At 42.8% G+C, this 26,077-nt stretch overlaps 1 long non-coding RNA gene across 1 annotated transcript in view; it reads right to left on the bottom strand.

Annotated features, from left to right (window-relative positions):
* The window catches only part of LOC102902559, a 79,973-nt gene extending 60,426 nt beyond the window's left edge, over nucleotides 1–19,547 (bottom strand). The window contains exon 1 of the long non-coding RNA XR_006598901.1: nucleotides 19,347–19,547. This is a non-coding gene — a long non-coding RNA (uncharacterized LOC102902559). The remainder of the gene's footprint in view (nucleotides 1–19,346) is intronic.
* Between the last annotated feature and the right edge of the window lie 6,530 nt (nucleotides 19,548–26,077).

Raw genomic sequence — 26,077 nt, 5'->3', positions numbered from 1 at the left:
TGGTAAGCTTTTTCACATTCATTTAATTTTTAAACTCATTTAATTTTTAAAATAACCCAGTGGAGTAGATCCTATGAGTTCTCCCTCTTCTCAGATAAAGAAAAAGGTGAGGCCCAGGGAAGGTAGGTGGTGCAGTTACACAGAATATGCAGAATTTGGATTCTCCAACTTGTTCTCTGAACCAATGCATTACGACGCCTTTGTATAAACAGCATTAATGATTTACATTTTTAATGTTTATGTCTTTATTTTGAGAGAGAGAACATGATCAAGGAGGGCCAGAGAGAGAGGGAGAGACAGAGAATCCCCAACAGCCTCCGCAATTCACTGTAGAACCTGACGCTGGGCTCGAACCCACGAACCATGAGGTCATGGCCTGAGCCGAACTCAAGAGTCGGATGCTCAACGGACCGAGCCCCCCAGGCTCCCCAAGAGCATTACTGATTTAAATGAAAAACCAAGCAAATAACAACAACAAGAAGACATAAGCTAAAATAGAAAAAAAAATGCTTCCATCTGAAATATGGAATCTACCAGAAATGTATCGTCCAGATCATACTTAATTCTAGAATGTTAGAATCATTCCTATCAAAACTCACACACAAAAGAGGGCAGCTGACTCTCACTGCTGCAATTTAGCACTGTATTAGAGATTCTGGTTAATGTATTAAAATTATAAAGACATGGGGCGCCTGGGTGGCGCAGTCGGTTAAGCGTCCGACTTCAGCCAGGTCACGATCTCGCGGTCCGTGAGTTCGAGCCCCGCGTCAGGCTCTGGGCTGATGGCTCGGAGCCTGGAGCCTGTTTCCGATTCTGTGTCTCCCTCTCTCTCTGCCCCTCCCCCATTCATGCTCTGTCTCTCTCTGTCCCAAAAATAAATAAAAACGTTGAAAAAAAAAATTAAAAAAAAAAAAAGAAAAAGAAATTTTGAATCAGATGATCAATTAGCCTTTAGGAAAAGAGTTCAAGATAAACCTCTACTTTACGGAAAAGAAAAACATTTTAGGTGTCCCAAAGAGGTCCGTGCATTTGACCATAAAAAAAAATTAGAATAAAATTTGTGGATGATATTTTTATAATCTTGACGTGTACAGGGGAAGAAACCTTAGTAGACTATTGATGGCATAAAGCTAACATATTTTCTGGACAAAAAAGACACCATAAATTAAGAAAAAGCGCCAGTTTAGAAAAATTGAATGTATTTAATCCATTATTACTATCCAGAATACACAAAGAAGTACTACAAATAATTAAGAAAAAAAATAATGTAACTCTTTGCTAACATTCATTACATTGAACTGAAAGCAGGGTGTTTGTTTTTTTTTTTCATTTTTAAGTTACAAAACACTTGAATGTACTGTATTTTTAAAAGATTAAAACAATCAGGGGCGCCTGGGTGGTTCAGCCAGTTGAGCGTCTGACTTTGGCTCAGGTCATGATCTTGCGGTTTGCGAGTTCGAGTCCCACATTGGGCTCTGTGCTGACAGCTCGGCACCTGGAGCCTGCTTCGGATTCTGTGTCTCCCTCTCTCTCTCTCTCTCTGCCCCTCCCCTGCTTCCCCGTGCCCCTCCCGTGCTCATGCTCTGTCTCTGTCGCTCTCTCTCTCCAAAAAGAAACATTAAAAAAAAAAAAGATGAAAACAATCAGAATAACACATACGAGGGAGGCTCCTTTCTCTGTCCCCAGGCTCCCTCTTCTCTCTCTTTGTCCTCTCATCCCCGGAGATACCAACTTTCTACAATTTTGTGTACATCCTTCCGTATCCTCCTCTGGTAAATTTCCATACACGTTTCTGTGTATATGCTCTCTTTCTTTGCCTATAACCATCTACAAGATGCTGCTTGTTGGCTTTTTTTTTTTTTTTTTAATTTTTTTTTTTCAACGTTTATTTATTTTTCGGACAGAGAGAGACAGAGCATGAACGGGGGAGGGGCAGAGAGAGAGGGAGACACAGAATCGGAAACAGGCTCCAGGCTCTGAGCCATCAGCCCAGAGCCCGACGCGGGGCTCGAACTCACGGACTGCGAGATCGTGACCTGGCTGAAGTCGGACGCTCAACCGACTGCGCCACCCAGGCGCCCCGCTTGTTGGCTTTTTAAAATGTTTTCCACTTGACATATCTTGGGGAGTTTTCCATCCCAGGCATTTATACAAGCTGCCTGGAATCCTACGGCACAGCTAACTCCAGGTTTAGAAAATCACTTACCTACTTGGTGGACATTGAGGTTACTTCCAGTGTTCCACCATTACTAAGAAATCTCGTTTGAAAATACCCCATTCATAAACATTTCGGCACCCATGATGGTAGCTTTCAGAAAAAAATTTCTAGAAGCGAGATTGCTAGGCCAACTTACGTTTGAGTACATAACTTCCTACCCACTCCTATCAACCATACATAAGCATGGATCCTTGCCAGGGCCTGTTTATTAATACTTTGTTCATTGATGTCAACACGAAGGATGAAAATTGGTTAATAGTTTCTCTATTTGCTTTTGGTGACGGATATTTCATAAGCACGGTGTCTTATAAATTGTTATTTTGGTCTTTCGTACATTTATTGTCTTTTTATTTTCTCCTTCTGTGAATTCACTGTTCATGTTTTGCCCATTCTTCTATGGAACTTCTTTTTGATGTGGAAAGAACACTTTACATTTGAATATTAATGTTTTGCCTCAAATCATTAACAAACATTTTCATATGGCAAAACTTTAAAGATAAGTAGGAGTTTGTTTGAGAATGAGGAAAGCACATTTTAGGCCTAAAGACATTCCGTCAACTTTATTTAATCAGATATTTAGGTAACCTTTCTTATTCTCATCAATTCAGGTAAAGGGCTTTCTATGTACAGACAGCCTTACCCAAATCTGAAAGAAAGGAGTTTCTTCAGGCAACTTGAATTAAGGCTCCAGTCTTATAAGGTAGAAAGGCAGGGTATATGGTTGCCCACACTATATAATAAGAAGATGGAACTATTTGACCTACTCAAAAATAATAAATATGATGTGTTTGCCATGTTCTCTGTAATTTCTTTAAAAACACATTGCGTGCATGTGTATGATTTGAGGGAGGCAGCTTTTAATGAACTGTAAGTGGAAAGAGAAGACAAGAAGAGGTCCGGCAAATGCCCAAATGTTTCCACTATGTCTCAACTTTCAAAGGTGACGTTTTGAGAGGTATAAAGTCAGTACGTCTTAGTGCATGATATTAAATGAGTTGTCCAAATCAATGAGTTGGTGAAGAGAAGGCCTCTTCCGTTCCCCATCCTTTTTTTCCATCTCATATACCTACACAGGGAACTGTTTAACTGGTAGTACATCTTTTCATTTTTAAGAAATTTTCGTTGATGAGATTAGTGAAGTGATTACCAACGGTGATCAGATAAGCAGACGAATGTGACACAATCTCATTTGTTCACCCGTTCAAAAGATGCTTCTTTATCACCTACTATGTGTGAGGCATAGTGTAGAGAAGAAAGAGAAGTAAAAGTACAGACTACCTTGCCCTCACGTAGCTGACCCACAGGGGCAAGGGTTGTGTTCTATATTCAGGGGGTGTGTCATATATTCAGCTCAGAACATGGCATCCACCATTGGGGCACCCAGGTGGCTCAGTCACCCTTAATTTTGGCTCAGATCACAATCTCAATGGTTCATGGGTCCGTGCCCCACATCAGGCTCTGTGTTGGAAGTGTGGAGCCTGCGTGGGATTCTCTCTCTTTCTGCCCCTCCCCTACTTGCACTGTCTCTGTCAAAACAAAAAAAAATTAAGAAAAATTAAAAAAAAACAACAACAACAACATGGGTGGGGGGTGGGGCGCCTGGGTGGCTCAGTCCATTGAGCGTCTGACTTTTGCTCAGGTCATGATCTCACAGTGTGTGAGTTTGAGCCCCATGTCAGGCTCTGTGCTGACAGCTCAGAGCCTGGAGCCTGCTTCAGATTCTGTGCCTTCCTCTCTCTCTGCCCCCGCCCTTCTCTCTCAAAAATAAATAAACATTACAAAAAAATGAAAAAACAAACAAACAAACACACATGGTATCCACCATTTAGCAAAAGGGTAACTAATGTGTAGTCAGTGGGTCTCAGACTTGGACTTTTAACAACACAAGAAACACAAAAATAGTGATTGCTGACAGTTGACTGTCAACACTTTAGTTTTCCAAATAAACGTATTTATAAACTATTAACCAGGGAGCACCTGGGTGGTGCAGTCAGTTAACCGTCCAACTCTTGATCATGGCTCAGGTCATGATCTCACAGTTCATGAGTTCAAGCCCCACACTGGGCTCTGCACTAATGTTGCAGAGCCTGCTTAGGAGTCTCTCTTCCCTCAAGGATTTAGGAAAATAGGAACAAACTACGCTCGAAGTTAGCAAAAGGAAAACAAGGTTAGCAGAAGAAACAAGATAATACAGATTAGAACATAAACGCACGAAATCAAGGCTAGAGAGATGCTAAAAAAAAATCAATGAAACTAAGATTTCGTTTTGAAAAGATAAAATTGACCAATCTTTGCCTAGACTAACCAAAGAGCGAGGGATAGAGAGAGACGACTCAAATAAGCAAAATTATAATGAAGGAGGAGACATTACAACGGACGCCACAGAAATACAAAGGATCTATGAGGCTACTCTGAACACATACATGAAGCCAACAAATCAGCTAACCTCAAGACATGGATAAATTCCTAGCAGTACACGCCCACCGAAACTGAACCATGAAGAAACAGAAAATCTGAGCAGACCAATAAAGACTAAGGACAGTCAAGCAGTAATCAGACACTTTCCAAAAAGAAAAGCCCAAGATCAGGTGGTTTTCCTGGTGAACTGTACCATTTAAATATTTAAAGAAGAGGGGCGCCTGGGTGGCGCAGTCGGTTAAGCGTCCGACTTCAGCTCAGGTCACGATCTCGCGGTCCGGGGGTTCGAGCCCCGGGTCGGGCTCTGGGCTGACGGCTCGGAGCCTGGAGCCTGCTTCCGATTCTGTGTCTCCCTCTCTCTCTGCCCCTCCCCCGTTCATGCTCTGTCTCTCTCTGTCCCAAAAATAAAAATAAAAACGTTGAAAATAAATAAATAAATAAATAAATAAATAAATAAATAAATATTTAAAGAAGAATCCACATCAATCCAAAACACTGAAGAGGAGGGAACATTCCCACACTCGTTTTATAAGGCCAGCATTATCCAGATACAAAGTCAGCTAAGGACATGACAAGAAAAGAAAGCAAACGGCCACCATCCTTGACGAATATAGATGCGAAAATTCCGGACAAAGTCCCAGCAAACTGAATTCAACAGCGTGTTACAAGGATCATACATCATAAAGCAAGTGGGATCGATCCCTGGGATACGGATACAAGGGTGGTTCAACATATGCAAATCAATAAATCTGAGGCATCACATTAATAAAATGAAGCATAAAATTATCCAAGTCTCTCAACAAATGCAGAAAGCAGCATTTGACAAAATTCAACATCCTTTCGTGATAAAAATTCCCAACAAATTGAGTATATAAGGAATAGAACTCAAAATATAAAGGGCCTGTATGGACGAGCTCATGACTAACATACTCAAATGATGAAAAGTTGAAAGCTTTTCTGCTAAAATCAGGACTAAGACACGAATGCCCCCTCACACTACTTGTGTTTGACATAGTACCATAATTCCAAGCCAGAGCACTTAGGTGAGCAAAAGAAAAAAAGCATCTAAATCAAACAGGAAGAAGCAAAATGATCTCTTTTGGCAGATGACGTGATCTTATATGTAGAAAACGCGAAGGAACCTGCCACCAAAATGGTTAGAACCAATAAGCAAATTCAGCCAAGTTGAAAAATACAAAATCAGCACGGGAAGATCCGTGGCCTTTCTATGCACTAAAAATGAAATATCCAAAAAAGAAAAGAAAAAAAAGAACACGATCCCACTCACAATAGCATCAAAAGCAATAAGACGTTTTGGACTAAACTTAACCAAGGAGGACCCGAACACTGAAAAAATTTTAAGACACTGATGAAACAAATAAAAGAAGACACAAATAAATGGAAAGAATTGCTTGCTTGGGGGCTGGTATGATTCATACCGTTACAATGCCAGGGCCGCCTGGGTGGCTCAGTTGGTTAAGCATCTGACTTCGGCTCAGGTCACGATCTCATGGTTGGTGCGTTCGAGCCCCACATCGGGCTCTGTGCTGAGAGCTCACAGCCTGGAGCCCGCTTCGGATTCTGTTCTCTCTTTGCCCCTCCCCCACGCAAGCTCTGTTTCTGTCTCAAAAGTAAATAAACATAAAATTAAAAAATCTAGGGGCGCCTGGGTGGCGCAGTCGGTTAAGCGTCCGACTTCAGCCAGGTCACGATCTCGCAGTCCGTGAGTTCGAGCCCCGCGTCCGGCTCTGGGCTGATGGCTCAGAGCCTGGAGCCTGTTTCCGATTCTGTGTCTCCCTCTCTCTCTGCCCCTCCCCCGTTCATGCTCTGTCTCTCTGTCCCAAAAATAAATAAAAACGTTGAAAAAAAAATTAAAAAAAATTAAAAAACCTATATAGTGTTAAAATGCCCAAAGTACAAAAGTCCATTTACAGATTCAATGCAACTGCCATCAAAATCCCAATGGCATTTTTCACAAAAATCGAAAAGAAAAATTCAAGCCTGAAATTCTGGGAAACCACGAAAGCCTTCGAATATTCAAAGCACTCTTGAGAAAGAAGGAGAAAGCCAGAGGCATCACACTTCCTGATTTCAAACTATACTACCGACCAAGAGTAATTTTTTTAAGTTGATTTATTTATTTTGAGAGACAGAGAGAAAGAGAGGGGAAAAAGCAAGAGAGAGAGGCAGGGAGAGAGGGAAAGAGAGAATTCCAAGCAGGGTCCACGATGTCAGCACCGAGTCTCCTGCTGGGATCGACCTCTGGAACAACGACATCGCGGCCTGAGCCGGAATCAAGAGTTGGATGCTTAACTGACGGAGCCATCAAGGCGCCCCTATACTACTGAGCGATAGAAATCAAAGAGCGCTTTGCTGGCACGAAACACACCCACACCACCACCGCCGCCAGAGGAAAAGGACAGACAGTCCCAAAAGAAACCCCCAAGTACACGATCGGTGAATATTTGACAAGGGAGCCAAGACTATCAATGAGCGAAAGATAGTTTCTGCAGTCAATGAGCTTGGGAAAGCAGTATTCACGTGCAACGAATGATATCGGGCCCCAATTTTACACCACTCACAAAAACTGACTTTAAGGGGCGCCTGGGTGGCGCAGTCGGTTAAGCGTCCGACTTCAGCCAGGTCACGATCTCGCAGTCCGTGAGTTCGAGCCCCGCGTCCGGCTCTGGGCTGATGGCTCAGAGCCTGGAGCCTGTTTCCGATTCTGTGTCTCCCTCTCTCTCTGCCCCTCCCCCGTTCATGCTCTGGCTCTCTCTGTCCCAAAAATAAATAAATGTTGAAAAAAAAAATAAAAAAAATAAAACTGACTTTAAAAGGATTAAAGGCTTAAATGTAAACCTTGAAACTACAAAATTCCTAGAAGATAAGGAAAAAGCTCCTTGACATGGTGTTGGCAACATTTTTTTGGGGGGGAGGGCGGGTATGACACCAAAGGGGCAAGCAAAAAGACCAAAATAAACAGGACTACATCACATTAACATTTTCTGCACAAAAAACAGTCTAAACTTCTAAACAGTCAACAGAATGAAGAGGCAACCTACAGAGTGGAGGGAAATATCTGCAGACCAAATGGCAGATAAGGGGCTAACATCCTAAGCATAGAAGGAACTCATGAAACTCAAGGGCAAACAGTAAATAAATAAAATATGATTTAAAAATGAGCAGAGGGGGGCGCCTGGGTGGCGCAGTCGGTTAAGCGTCCGACTTCAGCCAGGTCACGATCTCGCGGTCCGTGAGTTCGAGCCCCGCATCGGGCTCTGGGCTGATGGCTCGGAGCCTGGAGCCTGTTTCCGATTCTGCGTCTCCCTCTCTCTCTGCCCCTCCCCCGTTCATGCTCTGTCTCTCTCTGTCCCAAAAATAAATAAAAACGTTGGAAAAAAAAATTTAAAAAATAAAAAATAAAAATGAGCAGAGGACTTGAATAGACAGATTTCTTTTTCTTTTTTTTTTTTAATGTTTATTTATTTTTGACAGAGACAGAGAGACAGAGCGTGAGAGGAGCAGGGGCAGAGAGGGAGACAGATAACTGGAAACAGGCTCCAGGCTCTGAGCTGTCAGCACAGAGCCCAAGGCGGGGCTCCAACTCACAGACCATGAGATCGTGACCTGAGCCGAAGTCGGACGCTCAACCGTCTGAGCCACCCAGGTGCCCCGAATAGACATATTTCTAAAGAAGACACGGTGAATGGATACATGAGAATATACTCAATATCACTAATGGTCATGGAAATGCAAATCAAAACCACAGTGAGCTATCACCTCCTATGCCTTTAGAATGGCGATTAGATAAGAGGTAACCAAGGTTGAGGATGTGGACAAAAGGGGATTCTAATGCACTGTTGGGGGGAACGTAAATTGGTGCAACCACTATGGAAAGCAGCATGGAGGGTCCACAAAAAATTACAAATAGACACACCCTATGACCCAGCAATTCCACTTTTGCGCACGTATCTGAAGGAAATGGAATCACTATCTCAAAGAGGTATCTGCGTCCTCAGGTTCATTGCAGCATATTTCACAATCAACAAGGCATGGAAACGACCTAAGTCTCCATTAAAAGATGAACAGATAAAGAAAATGTGGTACACGTGTACACACATACACATAGAGTGAGAGAGAGAGGGAGGGAGAGAGAGAGAGAGATTATTAGTCATAAAGAAGAAGAAAATTGGGGCACCTGCGTGGCTCAATGGGCTAAGCGTCCCACTTCGGCTCGGGTTTGATCTCACAGTTCGTGAGTTCGAGCCCCGGGTCAAGCTCTGTGCTGACAGCTCAGAGCCTGGAGCCTGCTTTGGATTCTGTGTCTCCCTCTCTCTCTGCTCCCCCTGGCTCGTGCTCTGTTTCTCTCTCTCTCTCAAAAATAAATAAAGATTTAAAAAATTTTTAAGATGAAGGAAATCTTATCATTTGTGATGACATGGGTGGACCCTGAAGGCATTATGCTAAGTGAAATAATTCCAACAGAGAAAGACAAATTCTGTATAATCTCTCTTATGTAAGAAATCTGGGGGGGGGGGGAAAAAAGGCCAAACTCCTAGAAATAGAAAATCAAAAGGGAGAGGAGGATGGGGAGATGTTAGGCAGAATCAAACTTCTAAATTATACGATGAATAAATTCTGGACATCAAATGTACAGCATGATGACTCTAGTTAACGATATCGTTTTATAAGCTTGAAAGTTTCTAGGAGAGTAATCTTAACTGTTCTTATCACACGCAAAAACTACAAAATTTGTAATTGTGTGAGGTAGTAGACGTGTTAACTAATCTTATGGTGGTAATCATTTTGATATATATTATATAGATCTACTCTAGATACGATCTAGATCTGATCTAGATATCATATATATTATTATACATACCTGTGATATATACATCTATGATATATATCTATAATATATACACCTATGATAATATACCTATGATATATATGATACATATCTATGATATATGTATCTATAAGACATATCTATTATATATATAAATACTCATCACTTTGTACATCTTAAACTTACACAATGCTATATGTCAATTTATCTCAGTAACATTGGGAAGAAAAAGTACTGGAATAGCTTAAAAATTTTTTAAATAAAGACTATTAATCACATCAGCAAGGTAAAAAAGAAACATCACGTAACCATGTTTATACATGTAGAAGAAACCATTGGTAAATCCAACACTCATTCATGATGAGATAAAAACCTCTCAGTAAACTAAAAATAGAGGTAACTTTTTCAACTTGATAAAGACTATCTGCGTAAAACCTACAGCTAACATCATACTTAATGGTGAGAAAAACAAAATATTTCCTACTTTGTCAGGTACAAGGCAAGGCTGCCCCCACTCACCATTCCTTTGCAACTTAATCCAGAAGTCCTTGCTAATTAAATAAGGCATGAAAAAAGGACATAAACATATACAGGTTAGGAAGGAAAACATCAAAGTGTCATCTTTTTCAAGATCTACATCATCTATGTAGAAAATCTGAAAAGAGCTGACGCACACACACACATACACAAAACCTTCCGGAACGAATAAGTAACCACAGCAAGGTTGCAGGATACAAGGTTAACATACAAAAGTCAAGTGCTTTCCTATGGACTCAAAATGAACTGGAATTTGAAGTTAAAAACACAGTATCATTTACATTAGCATCCCCCAAATTAAACACTTAGGTATAAGTTAAGAAAAATGTCTGTACAAAATTTGTTTTTGTAGGAAACTACAAAACTGTTGAATACAATCAAAGATGAATTATATTAATGAAGAGATTTTCCATGTTCATAGATGGGAAGACTCAATATTGTCAAAATATCGAGTTCTTGGGGCGCCTGGGTGGCTCAACCCGTGAAGCATCCGACTCCGGCTCAGGTCATCACCTCACAGCCCATGAGTTCGAGCCCCGCGTCGGGCTGTGTGCTGACAGCTTGGAGCCTGGTGCCTGCTTCGGATTCTGTGTCTCCCTCTCTCTGACCCTCCCCCGTTCATGCTCTGTCTCTCTCTGTCTCAAAATAAATAAACATTAAAATATCGAGTTCTTTTGAACTTGATCTATAGATCCAATGCAATCCCAATCAAAATCCTAGCAAGTTATTTTGTGCATTTTGACAAATGATTGTAAAGTTTATACGGAGCGGCAAAAGATCCAAAATACCTAAGACAATATTGAAGGAGAAGAACACAGTGGGAGGACTGACACTACCCAATTTCAAGACTTAATATAAAGTGACAGTAATCCAGACAGTGTGGTATTGACAAAAGAATAGACAGACACTAGAACAAAACAGAGAGCCCAGAAATAGACCCACACACATATACGCAACGATCTTTGACAAAGAAGCAAAGGGAATACAAGGGAGCAAATATAGTCCCTTCGACAAAGGATGCTTAACACCTGGACAGCCACACGTAAAATCATGAACGTAGATAGACACAGACCTTATACTCCTCACAAAAATGAACTCAATAAAGATCACTGACCTAAATGTAAAAAAATTCAAAACTATAAAACTCCAATGGGAATGCAACCTGGAGCAGCCACTCTGGAAAACAGTATGGAGGTTCCTCAAAAAACTAAAAATAGAACTACCCTACGACCGAGCAATCGCACTACTCGGCATTTATCCAAGGGATACAGGTGTGCCGTTTCGAAGGGACACGTGCACCCCCATGTCTATAGCAGCGCTATCAACAATAGCCAAAGTATGGAAAGAGCCCAAATGTCCATCGATGGATGAATGTGGTATATATATATATACAAGGGAGTATTACTCGGCAATCAAAAAGAATGAAATCTTGCCATTTGCAACTATGTGGATGGAACTGGAGGGTATTATGTTAAGTGAAATTAGTCAGAGAAAGACAAAAATCATATGACTGCACTCATATGAGGACTTTAAGAGACAAAACAGATGAACATAAGGGAAGGGAAACAAAAAAGAATATACAAACAGGGAGGGGGACAAAGCAGAAGAGACTCATAAATATGGAGAACAAACTGAGGGTTACTGGAGGGGCTGCGGGAGGGGGGATGGGCTAAATGGGTAAGGGGCACTAAGGAATTTACTCCTGAAATCATTGTTGCACTATATGCTAACTGATTTGGATGTAAATTTTAAAAAATAATAAATTTAATATAAAAAAAATAAAACTCCTAGAAGATAACACAGGAGAAAATCTAGATGACCTTGGACATTGTGCTTCCTTTTAGGTACCACAAAACATAAGATCCATGAAAGAAATCACTGATAAGCCGGACTTAATTAAAATTACAAAACAATTCTGGTCTGCAAAAGGCAATATTAAGAGAATTAGAAGACCAGCCATGGATTCGGAGAACATGTTTGCAAAGACACATCTGATGGAGAACTATAACCCAAAATGTATCAGGAACTCTTGAAACTCAATACTAAGACAAACCACCCAATTAAAAACTGGGCCAAGGTCGTCACCAGACATCTCACCAAAGAAGATATGCAGGTGGCAAATAAGCATAGGAGATTTTTTTCTACGTCGTATGTTATCAGGGAAATGCAAATGAAACCACCCATAAGATACCAATGCACACCAGTTAGAATAACCAACATCTGGCACAGGGACGACAACGAATGCGATCAAGGACTCTCACGCACTGCTCATGGGAACGCAAAATGGCACAGCCCCTTTGGAAGACAATTGCAGGCTTCTTACAAAACTCAGCATGCTCTGGTAAGTATCATCCAACAGGTATTGTCCTGGGCGTGTGCCCAAAGGAGTTGAAAACGTGTGTCCAGGGGAGCCTGGGTGGCTCGGTAGGTTAAGCATCTGACTCGGTTTCAGCTCGAGTCACGATCTCACGGTTTCATGAGTTCAAGCCCCACATCGGGCTCTGCGCTGGCAGCTCGGAGCCTGCCTGAGATTCTCTCGCTCTCCCTCTCTCTCTCTCTGCCCTTCCCCCACTCGTGCTGTCTCTGTCTTTCTCAAAATAAATAAATAAACTTAACAAGATTAAAAAAAAAAGAAAAAGAAAACACATGTCCACACAAAATGCTGTACATGGATATTTAGGAAAGATTTACTCATAATTGCCAAAACCGGAAGCAATCGGGGCACGAGTAGACACATCAACTGGCACACACAGACAGTGGCAAGCCATGAAATGACATAAGGAAATTTTAAACGCGCATTACCCGGTGAGAGAAGCCAATGTCAAAAGGCTACTTACTGTACGAGTCCAAGCATACGACATTCTGGAGAAGGCAAACTACGGAGATGATCAAAAGAGCAGGGGTTGCCAGGGGTGAGAGCGGGCACACGAGATGAAAAGGCAGAGCTTAAGATATTTTGGGGGCAGCGAAGACACTCTGGGCATCATAATGATGGATGTATGTTCCCATGACTTTGTCTAAACCAGTACGATGCACGTCAGCAAGAGTAAACCCTAGGGTAAACTCCGGACTTTGGGAGATGATGATGCGTCAGTGTAGGTTCACCCACGATAAAAAATGTGCCCCTCGGTGAGCGACGTTGATGATGGGAGAGGCTATGTATGTGCGGAAGCAGGGAGGGGGTAAATGGGAAATCTCTGTCGCTTCCTCCCCATTTTGTCATGGACCTAAAATTGCTCTAAAAAGCCAAGCCATTAAAATAATAATAATAATACTCTAGTAATTGAACTACTATCCACTATTACTATTGTTTTGAAATCTTGTCTAGAACTTGAGAGGGGACGCCCGCCCCCACCATTGCCCTGGGACTGCTTCAGCTTCCCTTCCAACCTCCTGTTCCTGCAGCGGTGGGTAGGGATCGGCCAGCCTGGTGTGGACACGTGGCCTGCTCTACCAAGTCCCATCCACCCCCACCCCTTGAGGTGTTCAGATTACTGAAGACACCCTCAGCTATCTGAATTTTAAGGTCTGAAGGTCTACAGGAACTTTTTCTTGCTTCTTGGAGGAGGGGCCTGCGGAAACCACTGAGGCGTCTGGCAACGTTATGTACAAAAGCGTGTGCCCCCAAATGCATCAAGAGGTACATTTGGCGGGGGTGGGGACTAAGGAGGGCACGCGTCATGATGAGCACCGAGTGACGTATAGAATTGCTGACCCACTGTATCCTACACCTGAAAGCCATGGGACACTGGAATTTAAAATAGATTTTAAATTTTTTTTTAATTTTTTTTTCAACGTTTTTATTTATTTTTGGGACAGAGAGAGACAGAGCATGAACGGGGGAGGGGCAGAGAGAGAGGGAGACACAGAATCGGAAACAGGCTCCAGGCTCCGAGCCATCAGCCCAGAGCCTGACGCGGGGCTCGAACTCCCGCACCGCGAGATCGTGACCTGGCTGAAGTCGGACGCTTAACCGACTGCACCACCCAGGCGCCCCTAAAATAAATTTTAAACAAATAAACAAACAGGGGCGCCTGGGTGGATCTCACGGTCCGTGGGTTCGAGCCCCGCGTCAGGCTCTGTGTGCTGACAGCTCGGAGCCTGAAGCCTGCTTCGGATTCTGTGTCTCCCTCGCTCTCTGCCCGTCCCCCGTTGGCGCTCTGTCTTTCTCTGTCTCAGAAATAAACATTGAAAAAAAATTAAAAAAAAAAAAAGCATTTCACAGCATTCAAAAATAAATAACAAAAAGTAAATTTAAAAAGAAGGGAAAAAAAAGATGTACATTTCTTCTAGGCCTTTTATGGGTTATTTATGCTGAGTGATGAATGTATTTTTGTTCCCTGTTTCAGCCAATGGTAATTGGATTAAAACACCAAATAGATAAATACAAGTCCACCAGTGCAAGGTGGCACTTAAGGGAATCTTAAAAACAAGAAACCCCACTGGTCGCTTTGGGAGATTGCTAAGGAACCATTCCTTTATTCTGAAAAATGATAAAGTAAAAAAAAAAAAAACAACAGTGTTTAATAAAATGTGGCCAAAATTTCCCTTTGCTTTGTGCTTAATAAGCATTGATCCAGCCTCAAGAAGTGTGGCTGAAATAGGCAGGCTGATCGATCTGATTCAGCGCATCGATCTCATTATGACTCCTGCCACGACAGGGCACACGACAAGGACTCTCAGAGTAACAGTACCAGGGACACTGCCCTAAGGAGCCATGGTGGCCACACAGATCTGTACCCTGGGTCTAGTTGGCTTCTCATGGGCAGCAAGGATGACCGACCCAATAAAGGACAAGGGAAGCAAGAGAAGAAAACAAGGGCAAAAGATAAGGACTTCTCTCTAAATCAGATTCATCCAGAGAGCGCTCTTGGAGGTGAGATTTGTAGACGTGGCCCTAGAATGAGCAAAACCATAGACCCTCAGGCGCAGAAATCGTTCGACGTGATTAAAAACTACGTCATGTCATCTTAGGATCTTCATCCCTAACATTACTAGTATACAAAGCCAGGAGCACTAAAATTACAATACCAGTTAACAGGAAAGTAAGCAATAAAGACAAAAGATAATAAATTTGCAGATGGGGGACCAACGGCAGGGTCATCGACAACATCGGCGTCGGCAACACGGGCTCCTCACTGATGTACGTGCTCCCTCTGAACCAGCCGCTGTGCTACGTGCCGTGTTGAATTCTGATGAACACCAGTTTTTATCCTCACCGCACATGTGAACCAGCCAGTTACCCCAGATAGGTTAAGTGGCTTTCTAGTAAGTGGCAGACACGGGATTTGAACCCAACTGTGCCTGCCTCAAATCTTGCGTTCCTAAACACTAGGATGTACTCCCTCTATCAATTCCAATCACAGCCTCAGGAAGAAGTGGCAAATAATGAGGGAAAACTCTTGGCATTTTATTTCCAATGATAAAAAAAAAAAAAAAAAAATCATTTCTTCCAGAAACGGGGCCGGCGCTTAATCGGTATTTGCCACATGCTATCAAGCTCATTTTCACAACGGTAATATCTATTTGACAACCAGGGATAAAAAGCGATATCCTCTGAAAGCGAGGCCACGATCCAGTTAAAATAAAAAACGTCTCAAGCAAGGTACGCCTTAATTTAATTTGGGTCTTGGAAAACAGCTTGCCCAAAAATGACTTTTGCAAGTCACGTAGAGTATTTCAATCTGTCATTCTATATTGACCTTCACAGGACGGAAATATATTGCCCTAGACTTGCCAAGCTTATGAGAATGATATTAAACTTGGTGGTATTTTTTAAATCTTATTGTACATCCACTGTGCTTTTTACTTCACTGTGTATAATTCTTGAAAGCATGGATATTACCAAGCATTCTTAGATATATACCAGTTTTCTTGCTAATTAGAATTTATTGAGGTTGATTCAATAAATCACCGTGAAGGTAGAATGTTTGTTCAAACACGAGGCGGACGATCACGTATTCAGAAGAGTGGTCTCGGTCTCAATATTTTGATGATGCCTAGCAGATTTGACTTTAAGGTTTTATGGAACTGTGTTTAAGATCTAGCACTCAGTTTATTAGCATTTGCATCTGCATGCAGAATTTGGAATAGCTTACTTTAATTAAATCTTACATCGTTGAGTATAAGTCTTCGATAATCTATCTGTCCTATTTCAATTTGCAACCTTCAATAATATCATAATAGAAATTAATCTTCTTTAATGGGGGTACCTTTCACTTTGCTGGCCAACGCGGAACTCAGGTCTGAGGGTACATTCTGCCCATTTCACTCCATAGTCCGCATTCTTCACTAACATCCAGAATAATCAATCGCTTAAATAATTAACGATATGTCCCTTCAAAATAACATTTTGGTAATCTTAAGAATACTCTCACAGAAACATGGGGACATGCGGTATGCATCATTATCATCTTCCGGAAAGGTGGAAACTTATACATGATGGTACTTTAGTATTTCTTACCCGGAAAGTTCAAAAACTGTAAAGTACTGTATAACTGCAAATAAAATAATTGAGCTCTTCTTGTCAGAGTGAAGACGCTCTTTTCCACGTTAATAGATGACGCTAACCCCGTTATCATCTGTTTGTGTTTTTTTAAAAAGGCTTCTGCATACAGATATGTATAAACATCAAAAGGAAAATGTTTTCTTTTTTCTTAATTTATTTTTTGTTTCCCGAGAGGGAGGGAGAGAGACAGCAAGTGAAAGGGAGGGAGAGAGAGAGAATCTTGACCTTGGGGCTTGCTCTCAGAACCATGAGACCATGACCTGAGCCAAACTCAAGAGTCAGACGCTTCACTGACTGAGCCACCCAGGGGCCCAGAAGGAAAATATTTTCTACCCTAGAGTTTCAGTCCAACAGAGATTACCAGTAAACCAGCTGTATAAAATAAGAATAGGTTTAGACTGCCAAGTCCTCCTCATATTTTTACAGCTAGCCATAGGAAGATGGGCACAACATATATGAGAAAATACACCAAGAAAGAAAAGGGTACAGAAAATAGGATACCTGACACAAGAGACAGCTGAAGCACCTTACAACAACATACTTATGAAGGGACAGCCCAGAATGACAGGTGTGTCCAGAATATAAGGGCGGCTAGTTCAGAGGGAGGTCGATCAGGAGGTATGGAAAGATTTTTGTTTTAATTTTTTTTAATGTTTATTTTTAAGAAAGAGAGAGAGTGTGTGAGTAGGAGAGGGGCAGAGAGAGCGGGAGACTCAGAATCCGAAGCAGGCTCCAGGCTCTGGGCTGGGAGCACAGAGCCCGACACGGGGCTCGAACTTACCAACTGCAAGATCGTGACCAGAGCCGAAGTTGGACACTTAACAGACTGAGCCCCCCGGGCACCCCTGGAAAGATTGTTTTTAGCTTTATGTAGTTTTTTTTTTATAATTTTTTTTTTAACATTTATTTTTGAGACAGAGAGAGACAGAGGGGGAGGGGCAGAGAGAGAGGGAGACACAGAATCGGAAGCAGGCTCCAGGCTCTGAGCCATCAGCCCAGAGCCCGACGCGGGGCTCGAACTCACAGACCACGAGATCGTGACCTGAGCTGAAGTCGGACGTTTAACCGACTGAGCCACCCAGGCGCCCCAGCTTTATGTAGTTTTTTAAGTAGGCTCCACGCCCAACGTGGGGATCAAACTCACCATCCCGAGATCAAGAGTCACATACCTCACCACTGAGGTAGCCAGGTGTCCCTTGGAAAGATTTATTTTTAAAGAAAGCCATAGTACAGTAACTGAAGTATATGATGTCTCAAGAGAAGTGTCAGAGATTGAGAGAGGATGTGGTGATGTCGTAAGTGGCAATCACTAGGAAGTGAAGTGAAAGAACATACAAAAACCAAAAACAAAAAAGTAATTATTAACACTAGGGGAAACAGAAATTGTGCAAAACAAGAAATGTTTACTCCCTAGCGTGGCCCTCGATAGCATTTAGCGGTGATAATGCACACTGAATATTAATTTAAAAATTCTAACGTAACTAGTAAGCAAACGAGGGCATGGGTATTAGGGACAGACACACAAGTCTTGACCTTCTTTAGGGAAAGTCAATAGAGAATTTTCCAAACTAAAATAACACTAATACTAAGAAGGAAAAAGAAAAGAAGGAAGAAATTTTTAAAAAGTAACCGTACAAACATGTTACTTATGGATAGGGAAGTGAATTCTCATAGACTTCAACAGACCTGTTGGAAACATTTGCCTTTAGGAAAAGGGAAAAGGGAAGAAGGGCAGAGTCAAGGGTGAATATTCGTCACCTTCCAGAATTTAATGTTTCTTTTTTTTTTTTTAATTTTCTTTTTTCAACGTTTATTTATTTTTGGGACAGAGAGAGACAGAACATGAACGGGGGAGGGGCAGAGAGAGAGGGAGACACAGAATCGGAAGCAGGCTCCAGGCTCCGAGCCATCAGCCCAGAGCCCGACGCGGGGCTCGAACTCACGGACCGCGAGATCGTGACCTGGCTGAAGTCGGACGCTTAACCGACTGCACCACCCAGGCGCCCCCAGAATTTAATATTTCAAACTGTGATTGGTGTAACCTTCCCACACAGCATCTGCATTATAGATGAATGTATTTTATTTAAGAGGACGAAGTAGAAAATCCAAAGTTTAGTCTGTGGACAACCAGTCAAAGTTCAAACCATTCAGAATTTTTAATAAGCTATGCTCTGATTCCATCAAAAATGAAACGCATGCTTTCCACCACATAATACAACTTCCCTTTGCGACTAAAATTTCTAACATCGTACACGGTTTTAGTTCGCATGGGCATTTTAGCAATCAGTGAGCCCAGACAATGGGAGAAAAGCGTAGGAGCCAGGTTCTTCAATCGTGGTTTTATTTATTTATTTTCTAATTGTTTCGGAAGTAAACTCCACCCCCAACGTGGGGCTCGAACTCCCAGTGCCACGATCAACAGTTGCATGCTCCACGACGGAGCCAGCCAGGCGTCCCTAAACTTGGTTTTACCAGCGCAAAGGAATCGTAACTTCCCGAATTCAATGCACAACACAAAACATCGTGACGTTTGAGAATCAGCAAGCCATCCACAAGGTCTACTTTCATTAAAATCACTTCGTGTTATAAAGCCCGTGACTTCATTAGGTTTCAATCCTATGATGTGCAACAATACCCATTCAGCCGCATGTATTTGTGCACTTAATAACTAGACAACGTTCATCAGGTATTCCTCCCACGGGAATTCAGGAATAAGTGATGTAGCTAAGGTGTCTGGCGTCTGTCTCAAGATTCTGCTCGTCCACTCATGAGATTCTACAGTTCTCCGAAAAAAAAAAAAATGAAAATTCCCTTACCTGCATTTTTGTCTTCCTCAGTCAAACCGTATTCTCAAAATAGGATCACTGGAAGGGTCTCTTTATTTCAAAGTGAAAAACCTCCTGGGGCGCCTGGGTGGCTCAGTTGGTTGAGCGACCGACTTCCGCTCAGGTCATGATCTCGGTGGAGGTTTGTGAGTTCGAGCCCCGCCTCCGGCTCTGTGCTGACAGCTCAAAGCCTGGAGCCTGTGTCAGATTCTGTCTCTCCTCCTCTCTCTGCCCCTCCCATGCTCCTGCTCTGTCTCTCTCTGTCTGTCAATATTAAGGGAAAACAAATTAATTCAATAAATAAATGAAAGTGAAAAACCTCCTTTCATTGAGGTACCATTGATTAGAGAGAGAATAATAAGAAAATGGACACCTCCATAGTCATGCAAAGCCTTCTTTCCAGGGTATTCTTAACATAGCTTACTTGGAATCGAGAGTTCATCTGCCTCCAGAAATAATACTGCAATGGGGGAAAATGATCTTTCACAAGTGTGTTTGGTGTTCCTGGGAAGCTATGGCTTATTTATTTTTTACCGACGACATTCACACGTGTGTATTTACACATGTAAATATACTCAAGTCCTGTTTTGTGCGCTAAGAGCGGGGTCAGTGGGAGGAGTCAGAAGTGTCTTTCGAAAGGCGCACACTGAGTATTAAGACGTGTGCCCAGAGGCTTCGTGGAAGCTTATTTTACGGCATAAAATTTGATATTTGATGGTATATTATGTTCTCATTCCCATCAACATTTTTTGCATGAACTGCATTATGCACAGCCAAGAATTTTGGGAGGTGTACTAATTAAATCTCATTTCTATGAACAATTTGCTGAAGGGTAAAATGCCGCCTCCACCCCCAATAAAGAGACTTTTTCTTGTGAGGTCATTTCAGCGTGAATCTGCCACGGCCTGTGGAAATAAAGATCTTTGGGAAAATAAACTTCCTAAAACCATTATTTTGACACAAATACCACACTTCAAAAGAGGCTAACCTGGACAGGCTGTTTCTTCGGGCACATTATTCTAAATGGAAGACTTCCTCATTTTAAAAGAAAAGGGACTCTTCCGCAAATGTCCTTTTCTGAAACGTGGGAGAACAATTTCCTTTCCAAAGTAGGTTTCGCACGGTCTCTGTGATCACACCTAAATTATTAATTTGGTTAATCAGTGCATTCCCTTCCCAGAAACTGTAGAGGGAGCCTGGCCCTACTCCCTCTCCAAAATTTCACGCAATATTAATTAGGACATTTTTTATTTTAAAATGAAAACAATTATTAGGCGCAGTCCGTGCCCAATTCTCTTCTACAAGATACAGGAGGCAAGCTACTTACATACAACAAACGACAACAGCAACAAAAATCGGGGTCTTTCATTACAGTTCACACAAAGGGATCCGGTCAGTGGCGCCACTGCCTACACAATCTGCTATTTCTAACTGAGCAACGATGGCCACCCACACCCCCAAACTCCCCACAAATAATTTCTCGAAGGTGTATAATTAGGACACCTGTCTCAAATGCTTTGATGGGCTTTTAGTTCATTTCTTGGGAGAAGGGCGCTGGCTGTTCCTTTTTTAATCAAAGCTACTTCGCCAAATTGCTTTGCGATCAGAACTCAGAATATTAGCAAAAGTCTGGCGCTGGCCTTGTCACCAATTTGAATATTAACGGCGATAGTTTTACAGCCGCTCCATTGTGAGTAACGCACTGAAACTCCCACAATTCAGCCATCATTTCTTTCCTTCCTCAGCTGGCCCTGGCCCTTGGAATGTTTGCGTGGTGTCACCGTGAATGTGCTCGGAGCAGAGTTATATGGCATCATTTGGAGAAACATTGCGTTAATAACCAGAGTTCAAGGGCAAAGGATATAAACGGAGCAAATTACAAGTCTGAACAGATATATAGCTTTTGCTAAAAGGGACACGGGCTGCCACTTTATTTACTGGGCACTGGTGCACTTGCCAAGGTGCCGAGACGCACGAAGGCATTTTTAAACGACCACATCACAGCTTAAGGAAAGAACACACATTTTCAGACGGGAACGAAAGCTAGTGCAGGGATCCACGATTCTGAGTTTCCTAATGAGAGAATACGATTCGCCATCAAGTACCTTAAGTTCCTGGGGTAATTTCACAGATGAGAATATCATTTTAGGTGTCACAATGGAGGGAAAGCGGAAGCCTGCTGGAAACCTAAATTCAGTAGATCATCCCAAACTGCCCCTTAGCCCGGTCTTGTCAGGCATTTCTTGCTAGGATTATTTTGACCAGGGGGTAACACCCTAGTGCAAAATGAACACCGAAAGGGTGATTTGTAAAAATGCTACATTTTGTTTTAATATGTTGACTAGAGGTATCTTAGTAATTAAACGGGGAGCTAAAAATTTAAGAGGGGGGAGTAAAATCAATGTTTAGAAGAGAATAGAAGTACAACTTCACTAATAATCAAAGTAAAAACCAAAGAAATAATCATGCCCACCACATTGCCGCATGTTTTTTATTAGTCTTCCTGGTAACACTGTGCATACTGTAAAACATGTGATCCAATATTTTCCTGTGCGTAGGGTTAAACGCTACCACTTTTTTTCTTTCTCTTCTTTTCTTCTTTTTTTTTTTTTTTGTAAAGCAATTGGGAAATTATTGTAAAATTGTATCAAAGTGTTCATTCATGGCCTATTTATATTTACTCCACTTAAAAAGTTTATTTGAAAGTAATCCATTAATTTAAAACATGGAAATGTTGGGGCGCCTGGGTGGCGCAGTCGGTTAAGCGTCTGACTTCAGCCAGGTCACGATCTCGCGGTCCATGAGTTCGAGCCCCGCATCAGGCTCTGGGCTGATGGCTCAGAGCCTGGAGCCTGTTTCCGATTCTGTGTCTCCCTCTCTCTCTGCCCCTCCCCCGTTCATGCTCTGTCTCTCTCTGTCCCAAAAATAAATAAAAAAGTTGAAAAAAAAATTAAAAAAAAATAAAAAATAAATTAATTAATTAATTAATTAATTTAAAAAAACATGGAAATGTTGCCTTAAGATGTTCCTTACTGTATTATTTACTTTACCAAAAGCCAGAAGTGACCTAAGTATCCAACAACGAGGAAACGGTTAATCAAATGATACGTACATTCAAGGAAATATTATGCTCTTATTAAAACTGATTAATATGGTTATTTTCTACTAATATTAACAAGTACTTTTCACATAACATATGAAAAGGAAACCACACGATTCAAATGAGTTCTTCTGTAAGTATTTAAGCTTACATAAAAGCAATTCTAGAAAGAAACAAATGAATTTAATTTATGTGTGCTTTTTTCTTGGGGGGGGGGCAGATATGCAGTCCGTGCTAGTGTGATGGGATTATTAAGTTTCTTAAATTTCTCAACTCTTACCCTGTGAAAATACAGTATTTAACAGGGAAATGCGTGGACCAAGGTTCCTTCTCCCCCTGACTCATCTTCAACCACAATGAGATAAAAACACACCTCTGTCACAGGATTCAATTTCACTTATTGCTATTTTCAACATGGCTTCTATTTTCTTAATGGTTGTAGTTGCTAGGACAGTAGGGACGGTGACTATTCTTTTTGTCCTTTTTTTTTTTTTCAACGTTTATTTATTTTGGGGACAGAGAGAGACAGAGCATGAACGGGGGAGGGGCAGAGAGAGAGGGAGACACAGAATCGGAAACAGGCTCCAGGCTCTGAGCCATCAGCCCAGAGCCCGACGCGGGGCTCGAACTCACGGACCGCGAGATCGTGACCTGGCTGAAGTCGGACGCTCAACCGACTGCGCCACCCAGGCGCCCCGGGACGGTGACTATTCTAAAGCACAATGAAATTGAATAACATTCCCATATTAAAAAAAAATAATAATAAAATCCACTGCTTTCTTTCAACTACTTTGCTCTCAGAGGTAAAGAATCAGCTCATGGGCAGGACCGACTGACTTCTTGACAGGAGATGGCATTGGCTAGAGTGCTGCGGGTGTACAGGAGGAAATGCTAAGTGAATGGACCTGTCCTTCTGTTGCCAAAGAGGAGTCCGGAGGATACAATAGCTCTCTCTACCAGCTCCATTTCCATGGTGGTCCGTGACATATTTTTTCCTGTTATCCCTCCGTCTGCTTCAATCCCTCCTCTCAACCTAATGAGTTTTTAAAAGGACACTTCTTAAATCCCATAGCCTGAAACAATGTGCTGTCATCTTTTCGCAAGGATAAACAAAACACATTCAAAGTGCTCATGACTTTTAAGGACGGAAAAGCTAGACAGATTATGAAAATTTTACACATTCTAGAGTGCAAAATTATCTCTAGAACACATTCTCGTATTTTATATTCTCTTTGAGCTCAAGCGGGTTTTTGTTTTTTTTGTTTTTGTTTTTTTTTTTAGCATCTGATATCCAATTGTCTTATATTTTTGTCCGGAACAGACCCTCTGAAGTGCATTGTCTCCCCGCCTCCCCATTTTTTTTTTTTCTGTTTTGTTTTGTTTCTTGAAATCGATGTTCCATGATTTTACTGTTGCCTGAGATAAGAGAATGCAACTGTTCGGCTCTGATTTCATTTTTTCCCCCCCTCAGATAACCGATAGGGCATCATTCACACAAATGACCAACAGGACTTGAAAACTGTTGGGGAGGCTCAGGGATTGCTCCGATGGCGACACGATTTGTCAAACATCTGCCCTAAACGAGGCGAGGCTCTGCGCCCTCCGCTTGCCCGGAGTGCGTCTTCCTTTCCCCCACAGCGATATAATAGAAACTAATCTTCAAAATCTAAACATTCCGAGCCGGGTCCTTTTGTGCCGGCCTCTCGCTCTCTCGGCCCAGGGCCGGGAGCCGCGGAGCGCGCTCGTGTTTACACTCGCCAGCCCCCCGCTGCTCGGACCCGGGCCGGCGGACAGGCCATCCATCATCCGCCCTCCTCCCGCCGGGCGCCGCCGCCGCGGCCAATCGGGCGGCAGGTGGGGCGCACCTGCGGGACGGCCCGCCGCTCCCCGCTCCCCTCGCCGCGCTTCGCCGGCTGGCCTTGCCCTTGCGCCCCGCCCCCCCTCCGCGTTCTCCGAGGCCGGAACCCGGCAGGTACGTTCGGCCCACGGCGACGGCGCGCGCGCCTGGCCCGCCGCTGGCGCCCAGGGCGGGAGGGGGCGGGGGGCCTGCAGGAACGCGGAGGGGACGCGTTCTCCCCGACTGCACACGCCTGCCTTGGATTGGCCTGCCCTCCGTGCGTGCGGACACACGGGCCCTCACTGGGTTTCGTCTCTAAACGAGTGGAAGAGTGAGAACGCTTACCTTTGGAAGGGACCACTAAGGGAGAAACACATTGGAGTGATAACACTTCGTTGCCTCCGGTCTGTGCCTTTGAGAGCACGGACCCGTGGTGGAGTTTGCAAGCCCAAGGCTGAATTCAGCATGGCCCCGGGCGGACTTCAGGCGGCAATCCGCCCCCAGACCGAAGTGCACCGCATGAACACAGTGCTAGTAACTGATGTGCACCGGCTACACAAACTACTCCAAGCAAGAACCTAACCTGGATCTCAAGGGCCGTTTCAAAAAAAAAAAAAAAAAGAAAAAAGAAAAAAAGCTTGTAACAATTAAAAAAAAAAAAAAAAAAAAGGAGCAGAGCTAATCTTAGTGCAATCACCTTGCCTTTAAGGACGGGGCTAAGTTCCTTGGATCTTCTGAGAAGGCAGCCACCACGAGTCTGCTAACGTGGTATGGATTTTATAACCGGACTCCATTATTCCTTCTGGTGCGAAGGACCCAATACATGTACTTTATCCAGTAATTTGAGAACAACTGAGGACAAGCAGAATCCCCACCCCAACCCCCTCACGGTCCAAGAGTGTATCTATGTACATGTCAGTTACATCCAGGCAAGGCCTTGGGGGCGGGGAGCGGCGGTCAGCCCTACCAGGGGCTTCAAGGTTTTCCAGAAAAGCGTGTATCTACAAAATGAAAATAAAAATAAATAACAGCCACCACAGCAGTAAGCATCGCCCCCCAACCCCTCCACCCGTGGCTTCCTTCTGAATCATAAATCATGAAAGAGAGATCAGTGACTCCAGCTTTCCTGCCCTTAACAACTGGGACTGATAATGCCAAAAAGGAAGAGAAACAAACACGTGAGCCATACTGCTGCCAGAGGAGGGGTGCGCCCGTGAAGTTCCAGGTTTCTCATCTGTCTGGCGAAGAAGGGTCTCTGATCCTCAGGGTTGGTGGTTCTCAAACCTGGCTTGGCATGAGACTCACCTGGATTGGTGGGGCTTTGGGGGCTTTTTATGTTTTGTTTTGTTTTGATTTTGGTTTTTGTTTTGTGTTTAATTAATTCCCACTGCCTAGAGCAGCATTCTGGTTCTACTGGCCTGGGGCGTGGTCTGAACAGAAGTACTTTAGAAAAACCTTCCTTGTCATTGGAATGCGCAGCCCTCCAGCTGCACATTCCAATACTGTTCTGTTTCTTGGGATCCGTGGATAGGATTCATGGGCTATTACCCTGGCCTGTTTCGTGGGATACAACTGCCCCCCCCCCACCCCTCCCCGTTCAAACACACACAGTCCACACTGAGTTGACCGAGTCTCTTTTTTTTGGCCTTGCATCACTTACTCTTATTAGCATTCTGGTCTGTTTCTTCCAGGTGTTGGAAATTTGCCGCCCCTCATTTTAACACCTTGATAGCAGGGCTTATTATTATTATTATTATTGCATTTATGTTTTCATTATTATTTAAA

The sequence above is a fragment of the Felis catus genome, chromosome B3 (genome assembly GCF_018350175.1).
Source record: "Felis catus isolate Fca126 chromosome B3, F.catus_Fca126_mat1.0, whole genome shotgun sequence".
In the NCBI taxonomy this organism is placed as follows: Eukaryota; Metazoa; Chordata; class Mammalia; order Carnivora; family Felidae; genus Felis; species Felis catus.
This window is presented reverse-complemented; position numbering and strand designations above follow the sequence as displayed.